Source organism: Schistocerca gregaria, chromosome X (assembly GCF_023897955.1).
Source record: "Schistocerca gregaria isolate iqSchGreg1 chromosome X, iqSchGreg1.2, whole genome shotgun sequence".
Classification (NCBI taxonomy): Eukaryota; Metazoa; Arthropoda; class Insecta; order Orthoptera; family Acrididae; genus Schistocerca; species Schistocerca gregaria.
The window spans coordinates 680,597,952-680,608,101 of record NC_064931.1 but is presented as its reverse complement, the minus strand read 5'-3'; positions in this window follow the sequence as shown (position 1 = coordinate 680,608,101).

The window sequence follows — 10,150 nt, the reverse complement described above, 5'->3', positions numbered from 1 at the left end:
CCTTTTAGTGACAGACATCAGGTCAGTGATACCATACCACAGTTAGAATACTCGGTGATTGCAGACGCTTTTGAGGAGCGAATCTTGTTCACCAGGATCGAGAACCCGGCAGGAGGGTACTGTGACCCTGTTGGTTTTCTAAGGATGGGCCTTCATGTCGAGGAAACAGAGCTCCTCAAGCTAGTCAATGATCCACAGTATCTTGCTGTTAAATGTAGTGCGGTGCTCTGCATCAGATTATCACACCCCTCAAAGTGATTCTGGTGTTGAAGAGACAACTCTTCACTATCTTTGGGGGGAAAATGTGATAACGCGGAGCACGTCAATTGCCAAGTGGATTTGTAGATCCAACCTGAGTGCTATACTGGCCTGGTTTCTCGAGATGGAAGTCATAGGGTCAGCTAAAGCACTCAGCTGAATACTACACCTGGACATCCATAGACATGTCTATGATCCAGCAAATGGAGGGTCAAGCTATATAGAGCTCCCTAAAGATATAGCTAATAGGCAGAAATGTATTAATGTCGAAAATAGAAATGATCAGGCTTGTTTTGCATGGTCAGTCCTGGCTTGTGAAAGAAAGTATGTTTGAAGGGATCATCCTGAGCGTCCAAGTTCGTAACGTGTAGGTAATAATATTCGTGAGTATTATAACTTTGATGGTATCGATTTCCTCATCAAGATCCAGGTCATACCTAAATTTGAGGCGCAGAATACTGGAATATTGGTTCATGTTTACGGCCTGGAGAAGAAAAGCAAGTAAGATGAGCAAGACAAGCATACTGTAATCTGCCCCCTCCATTTCTCAAAATTTGCCAGTGGGCGTGAGCTACATATGAACATGCTACTCTTCTCTAAAGGTGATAATTGTCACTAAGTTTGGATCAAAGACATGTCCCGACCCCTATTCTCTCAGTTGAATAACTATAAGTGATTTGCTTAAGGTGCCTGGATTATTTCTGCTCAGACAAGTTATTAGTGTCGCATCTAGTAGACTGCACTTCCAAGGATCCGGTACGTGTTATTATGCCTACTGAGGAAATCAAATTCCTAAAGTTCAAGAATGCTTACCACCAGGAGCGATGCCTGTGTAGAGGACAAGGGGTTATTTTTAGGAAATATGGTGCGAAATTGTGATTTAGTGTGTTTCAGTGCACGATGCGCCATCCCCATGGCAGACGGCATACGAAGGCTGGCTGGCGCGTTATGCAGGTGACACAGTTTTTCAATTAGCGTCAGTATGTGTGTACGTACGCGGCAGCCATCAACAGCCAGAACGCAGCATTAGTAGACTTAAGCAGGCGCGGGCTGCGTGTGGCGCAGTTGCGTTAGCCAATTCATCGAGAACATTCTAATAAACACAGCGCCGCGTAACGAGCGGATTCAGCAGCGGTCTGCACCATTTAAGGGCATCAGAGGTGGGTGTCGGCATCGGTTCGACCGATTGGTCGTTCGGTCGCTGTTACATCGTCATCATCAGTGACACTGTCCCCGAGGACCGGCCGGCGGAGGGGGCGTTACCCGCTGCTGCACCAGCGACTCCCAGCGTTGTCACCAGCCGCAGCGTCTGCAGGAGGCGAGCTAGGCTGGGCCTTGTGTTGCTAACCTCTTACTGCCTGCATAGCAGCTGACCGAGCACGGCGTCGCATTTCCTGGGCTGCGTACATCAGCACGTCTCCACCACAAACGCGACTGGTGGGACTGAGCTACTGGAAAATGTATTGGAAGAACCAACAATAAAGAGGAAGATTGCTAAAAACAGCCACCTTCTTCTACCCAGACACGTCCTACAACCCCGACCACATCACCCGCTCCGCCCATCCTATTACACCCGTTTGTAGTGTACGCCGACTTTGAATGCTTCCTTGCCCCCGTGTCCTGGTGTGAAGTTGACCCTACAGCCCCACACAACATCTTTACAGAAAAAAAATTGCCACATGCGGCAGCATAAAAAATTGTATCATCCTATGATTCCAGTCTTACCCGCTAAAAACCTTATGTCGGGGATAATCCAGTGATTTGGCTGCTCACTGAACTCGAAAACTTTTCGATAAGCTTTTCAGTGACAACGTTCCCATGGCCAAATCGAAGGAGAATGAAGATTTGTACAATAACGCGTTTGGCTGTCATATTTGTGGCCTGCGTTAGATAGAAAAACGGAAACTGTCATCTTATATGAAACTTTCTTGGCGCAGCTCACAATATGCGCAATTTGAAGTACCAGCTACGAAGGCACATACCCGTTTTCTTCCATAATTTGAGCGGTTATGACGCTCACATTCTAGTTGAGATCTTGGCTGATTTCGGTTCAGAGAAAAATCAGGTCAGTGTCCTACCTGAGACCATCGAGAAATACGTTTCACTCTCCAAACGAATAACGCCAAGAATTACGCTCCGCTGCCTTGACATGCTACGTTTTATGCAGGCACCACTTCAGAAACTCGTTGAAACTCTAGCTCAGCAACCTTACAGGCGATGCCGTAACGGATGCAGAGTATGAGCATGCCATGAATATCTGGTCGAAATTCAACACCTCCACTTTAGGAAAGTATGCGCGGCTTTGCATCGACACAGACGTGCGCTTGCTTGCAGACGTTTTCGAGAAATTCCAGAGTCTATGCATCACCACATATTCTGTGCATCCCGCTTTTTATTACATGGCACCTGGATTACTTCCATTGCTATTAGCCGCATTGCCATATCTAATGACCACTGGTAAATTAGCTGGTGGAACAGTTGCTGTTGCAAATACAGTCATAAATAAAAAGAAAGCTGATAAGGATTAGAAGAACAAAAAAGACATAATTTAGCAATGGAAAAGAAAGGACGGGAATAAAAAATTGAAACAAATAATCCATTTATATCCTAAAACAACGAAGTAATTTTGATTAAAATTATCCACTTTCGCAGAGTACACATCATTGATGAATTACCTAATGAACCAAAAATATTTTAATCTTGAATACTATATTTAGATGCGTCTGATCAACCTGGTACTCACTGGATTTATTATTATATGAATAAGGGCACAAAATTTGTTTTTGATTCATTTAGTGGTAATATATCAGAATAACTAGTCAACTGTTAGGGGAAAAATGATATATACTACAATATTGAAAGAACACAAAAGTAATTTGTAGTATTTGTGTCGGTTTATAATAAAACTGTGTTCAGGAAACTACAAATTTAATGATATTTTGAACCTAATATATGGACGTTTTTTGGAAATAACTTAAATATTATAGATTATACGCAATCTGAGGATATTAACTCATTACAACCAAAAGAAAGTAAGAAAGAATTAACTTTAAAAATCAATAATTTTATCCAACATGTTAATAATGAGTTAGGTAATGTTCTAAAAACAGTTATAGTACTTAAATCATCAGTAGATCCAAAAAAATGGTATAATCAAGCAAGTTTGTACTAAAGTGAAAGAAATTTTTGACATTAACAAGAGTTATGTTAATTTTAATGGTAAAAGAATAGTAAGTGTGAGTGATTAAGCCGATAAAAAAGATAAGGCAGATAAACTGTATGTAGTAAAAGCATTAAAAATAATAATTAGTATTATAACTCATATGGCGATACGTCAATGAAGAAGAATTAAAAAATACTGACAATAAAATTGGTTTTAATGAAAAGATTTATCAACTTCATAAAAATACTCTAACTAATTGCTTTACAAAAAAGGGAGCTGAAAAAGCTTTTTCAGGTTATTTCTCAAAAACAGATTTGACTGCATATTTAAATGAGTTAAGTAATCTTTAAGATAAAGTATATGATAAACAAATAATCGAATTCAATTGTATGATTAGAAGCAAACCAAAATACATCATTTTAAGTATGTATTTACCCTTAAAACGTTATTGTCAATTGCGAAAACATAAAAAATTATCATTTAACGATTTCGATATTTCGTTATGTGCTTTTGGTAATCAGTATGAAATAAGTAAGACTAACCAATGAATAAAAATATTACATAAATAAAGTATTATGGCAGTAATATTACAGAATAATGTAAAACACACAAGATTTAAAGTTAATTATATTTGTTGAAATATTTTCACTCTTATTAAATTTTTCAAGTACATTAATGGGGAATCATATTTACTTTTTTAAATGTTAATAATTAGGTGAAACACCTAATCCACACAGAGTAACAACTAAAAATGAGAGACAAAGAATCGAAGATCTCTGTACAGAATTCAGAACGGAAAAGAGTAATCTTGATAAAAAAAATTCACGAATGTTTAAGTATTGGCAAAGGAATTATATCTGACTTACATAAACCAATGAGAAAAATTTTTAAAACAAGAAATGTAAGTTCTCTCAGTATAGATGATTTATGGCAAGCTGGTTTACTTGAAATGGATTCAAGAAATGTGAAAGGAAGTTCAAAAATATATAGAGGATATAAATATTTGTCAACTGTTATTCATGTGTTTTCAAACTATGCTCAGACTATTCTAGTGCAAGAGAAAACACGCAAGTATGTAGTTGATGCTTATGGAAAAATTTCAATCCAAACAATGCAAAAAATTTACAAACACATAATGGTAAACATTTCTATAATATATATTTTTAGCAATTAATGAAAAATATAATATTAATATTATTCATTATTCAACTTTTACTGAATTAAAAGCATCTGTTGTTGAAAGATTTAAGAGTCCACTTAAGGAAAATATTTGGAAAAGGTTTGACTTACAAGGATATTACAAACGGACAGAAGTCGTTTCTAAGTTCATGAATATAATAACATAAGACATTACATTATGATAATGAGAACCAGTAGAAGTTAATGAAAAGAATTGTAGATCAACAACTTCTGTATCTAATAAAAAATTACATTTAAAACAGGAGATAAAGTTAGAAGGTTTTTGTGATAAAGATACTCTACTAATTGGGCAACAGAAATTTTGAAACTGAACTTATTATTCATTGTAATCCAATGACGCATGAATTAAGAGATTTAAATGGTGAAGAAGTAAAAGGAAAATTTATGAATATGAATTACAGAAAAAAATCCTGATGTATATCTTGTTGAAAAAGTTTTGACACAGAAAGGAGATAAAGTATATGTTAAATGGTTAGGTTTCGATAATTGACATATTAGGTGGGTAAATTAAAGTAATGTAATTTTATTAAAGTTGTCTCAAGAAGTTTTATTCTGTTATTAATAAATTGTTCTTGTGTACAGTCAGCCATAATATTAAAATAGTTATGATGGCAGACAGTCCTTAATTTCCTATAATTCTTTGGTATAGATTTATTGAATTAGGATTATACTGAAGTCCTAACACTTTTTCATAGTTTGGATGTCTATCTATAGTTCCATATAACTGTCTTTGTAAATTTATTATTTGTATTCTAATGAGATTATAACTATATTCAAAATCTTCATCAAACAATTTTAAAAGAATGAATGTATATCTCGGATCAATACTATCACTTGCTTCTAAAAAATTCCTCATAGTAAGGATTTCTTTCTACAATTCCATTTAACTGTGTTTGTAAGCTTCTCCTTTATGATATGATGATAATGTATTTCGCCATCATCACGAAATAATTTTAAAAGAACAGACATATGTCTCACATCAGAATTATCAGTTGGCACAACAACATGTGGTTGATTACTCTAATTATTTTATCTTTCTAATTAATTTGTTGTCTTAGGTTTTGAACTGCTTCTCTTGTTTTCTTCAGAATTCACATAGTCATTTCATTATCATTTTGTAAATCTTCTTTTTATACTTGTAAATTCTCAATTGTTGATATTAGATTATATTGACTAGTTTTACGAGTTGAAGGTAAAACTTAATTAGGTACCCCTTTTGTAAATTATTCTGCAAGGTGTATATTTGATCTAAATATTAGCTTGAATAGTCCAAATTCATTGATAAATATTGATGATTGTTCATTACCCCTTAACCCCGGTAAATCGCCAGGGTAAAAAATATCTTCATATTTTAACTTATCATCAGCATCCGCATGTTTACAAGTGCATCATTAGTATCTTTCTACTGTAATATTTCTACAACTTCTTTCCCTGTAAAAATGGATTATTCTCTATATCAGTTATCTCAAGTACTTCCTTACTATTATAAACAAACCTGTTAAAGAGTTCTTAGAATTACTCCTTATGTTAAAAATAATTTTGATTAGATTTTTCTTTTTAACATAAAACGTAAAACAACAATGAAGTGAAAATTTAGACTGTAAATAATTGAAACACATCGTAAAAGAACTAGGAATTAATGGATATTCTACAATGGAAAAGAGTAACTTTATAAATAGGATAATTTTAACTTTGAAAACTTACAATTTATGGAATGACGTTAATTGTATTTGACAACAACTGAAACATACAAACTTAACATTTTTAATATACTACAAATAGTGATCCATTTGGAGAATGGGAATTGAAAAGTATATCAGCAAATTACGAATTATCTATAGATTATATGAGAATATTTGTAGATAAATTACGTTCGAAAGTATGCTAATACTAGGACTAAATTTTCCTGATGATTTTATTAGAGAAATTCAAGATAAATTAAATTGATATCTTTCGTCAACGTATAAAACATTATCTAAAAAAATGAGTAGATTCTAAGATAAATTTATGTGGAATGTAATATAATAGTTTAAATACAAATTTCATGAGGCAATCCTAAATTAATCCTAAATTAATTAAAAGAGAATATCATAATGAAAGTGAACTGGTATAAAATAGCATGCTGTCAAAAATTATCTGAAAAATTTATAAGAGGATTCAGTACAGGTAAAACTGAGGTGAAATTTCATTCGAGGATATTAAGATAATGTAAACTGGATTACATATCAGTATATCAAAAATTATCTGAAAATTTTATAAGAGAATTCCAAGATAACGTTAACTGCTTTGCAATAGCAACAATGTCAAATTTCTCTCGTATATTTATACAAGAATTATAAGATAAAATACATTGTGTGGGGATGATATTTCAAGTGGTCAAAAACTGTCTGCATATATCATTAGAGAGCTTGAAGATAAAATAAACTGGGAATATATTTCAAGATAAATAAAATTGGGACGAAATATCAAGTGAACTAACATTACCCGAAGATTTTATAATAGAATTTCAGGATAAAATAAATTGGGAGTGTATTTTATAATATCAAAAGCTCACTGATTTATTTAGACAAAAAATATCTAAGGTGTGTGTAATAACAGAACAATCTGAAAATATTGATTGTTCTATATATTTAAGTAATGACAATTATCAACCTGTAAAATAATATTGTAATCATATTTTGCATAAGCAAGGTATTGATGAATGATTAAAAGAAAGATTTAATTGTCCATTGTGTAGAAACATGATTGAAAATATAGTTAGACATAGTTTAAGAACACTTAAGGAGCTTCATAATTTTGATGAAGAGTAATTATATCAATAATCAATTGTCCTTGAGAGTAATCATTTAAAATATTGAATAATTGTGACAACAAAAGCATTTCTTTCATTCATTTATTTAAAAATATTTAATTAGGATTATAATCAAGTTTAACATTTACTCACAATTAGGATGTCTATCTTAGATTCTATAGAATTGTTTTTGTGAACTTCTTAATTGTGTTCGAATTACATCATAAGTATATTCACAATCATTGTCAAATAATTTTAAAAGAATAAAAGTTGGTCCTAAACTTTCATTAACTGCTTGAGGAACAACATGGCGTAATAATATATTAACTTTGCTTATTTTGTGCAAACTTTCTATACCTCTATTAACTATTCCATTTAAATTTTGAATGTGATCTTCACAAATCGATTGAAAATTCCTAGATACGTCCAATCTTGAAAATTTTCTGCAAAAGGCATTCTGTATCTCATAACTGAATCGTAGAAACCAGACTCACTTACAAATTTTGTTGAATTTGGTATATATTTAGGTAGCACAATTTCAGTGCTACTGAAATTTACTTATGTTTTATAATTTTTTTAAACAGATCACCAACGTGATTTCCATAAACCCATTCGGGAGGTCGACAGTTCAGTCCCATCTCCAGCCATCCTGATTTAGGTTTTCCGTGATTTCCCTAATTCATTTCAGGCAAATGACGGGATGGTTCCTTCGAAAGGGCACAGCAGATTTCCTTCCCCATTCTTCCCTAACCCGATGAGACCGATGACCTCGCTCCGTCTCTAATGACCTCGTTGTCGATGGGGCGTTAAACAACACCAACCTAATCCATAAAACCATGGATTATTTTTTACATGAAGTGTCTTAAACTCTTGCCTATGATTATATGTAATTTTGTCGCTGATCAGGTCTACAATTGACTCCATTTTATACATAACTTTTTGTTAGATTTTTTATTTTCCTAATAAAATTTTCTATATACGAATGGAGAACGTTCAACAACAATCAGAACATTCTTTTGTCAAATCAAAATTTTGAAAATATTGTAACAGGGATGAATCAACTGATAATTGTACTTCACAGAAATACACTAAAACAAGTTGAAATACAATGTGTAGACAAGGTATATACGAATGTCATGAAAAAATGACAACAGCTAACGATTTCCTTGCGTTTGTGAAAAAAATATTGCTAAATATTATTATAAAAATCATTTAAAACTAATTCCGAGTGTAGATCATTTGAATGTATTGATACTATTGGATAATAATGAAAACAAGAAACTGATACAAATTGAAAAAAATGTAAAGCTTAACAAGATACTAAAAATTTAGATTGTTTCTACATTAATATATCATAGAAATATAAATATTGTAATAAATGTCAAAAATATACTTAGGAATATATGAAACATAATGAAGGAGAAATATCTGGTACTAAATATTTAAATATCTACTAAACAAGTATTACACCCTGTCGAAATTTGAAATTATTATACAAATCTTGTAAATTCTATTTTGAATATGTAGGAAGGCCAAATAGAGAAATTCATAGATTTTCAACTTTGTGATTTTTGTAAAAGAAATAATGTAAGAGGTTACAGTAAATTAAATAAAGTTGATCTAATTATATTTATTAGTAGACTTCATCTAATGCAATGTGGGCACATTTGGAAACAAGTACCTTATTTTAAAATTTTAAGTGATGATTAAATTTGTCAAAATAATGAAACTGTAGCATTAAAAGTAATATTTCTTTTTTGTACTAATGTGTTTGTAAAACAAAAAACTGGAACAAATGAAGGAAAATTATTTTATTTTAATACTGATTTATCTGAGAAACCAAGAGAGGGAAGAACAGATTATCTAATGCATTTGTGAACAGATTACAAACCATTAATTTTGAAAAATTTATAGAAACTATTTCTTGACTCCAATAAAACCTATAACTATAAAAACTGTGAAAGACAATCTAAAAACACATCGCATATTGAAAGCTACTTCGAAACATTTCTGTGAGTACCAATGCAAAATGTTACGGAATTTAATTACCAAACAGAAAACTATATAATTACAAATGAAAGAAGTTAATTAAAAACTTAAGAAAGTTAAACAAAATATTTTATCAAGAGTGTCTAATTTTCAACATGAGGTCATTAATAGAATTATTCGTTTTCGACTAGGTATGAATAGATATGTTTCATTGTCAGGATCATCTTACATTGAATTACTGGATAAAATGATAAAGCATATCTTAATGCAAAAACTAAAGATCGAAAATGTTTTTGTGATGTATTAGAGCCTGTAGATAAAAATTAATATTAAAAATGTATTCTTGATATTGATCAGACACATGAATATTTTGAATTTCCTGTATTGGTTGATAACATTCCAAAAATGGAGACAAGAATTAATGTACCTATTGATGTTTATTCATTTGGTGACAACTATCAAATATATCAATTAAAAATTACGAAAATTAAGATAGACAGACATGTAAATTTATTTCAAGGATGGAACTAATTCATATTATTATTATACAAAAATTTATCTAGACTTGGTTTGAGTCAAACTAGTAAACATGAAGAACCAAAAGTTATTTATGATCTATGATTACTCCATTTCGCTAGTACATAAAAATTAGATAATCGCACATCAAACTGTTTAGTTTCGTTGGGTTGTTTGGGGAAGGAGACTAGACAGCGAGGTCATCAGTCTCATCGGATTAGGCAAGGATTGGG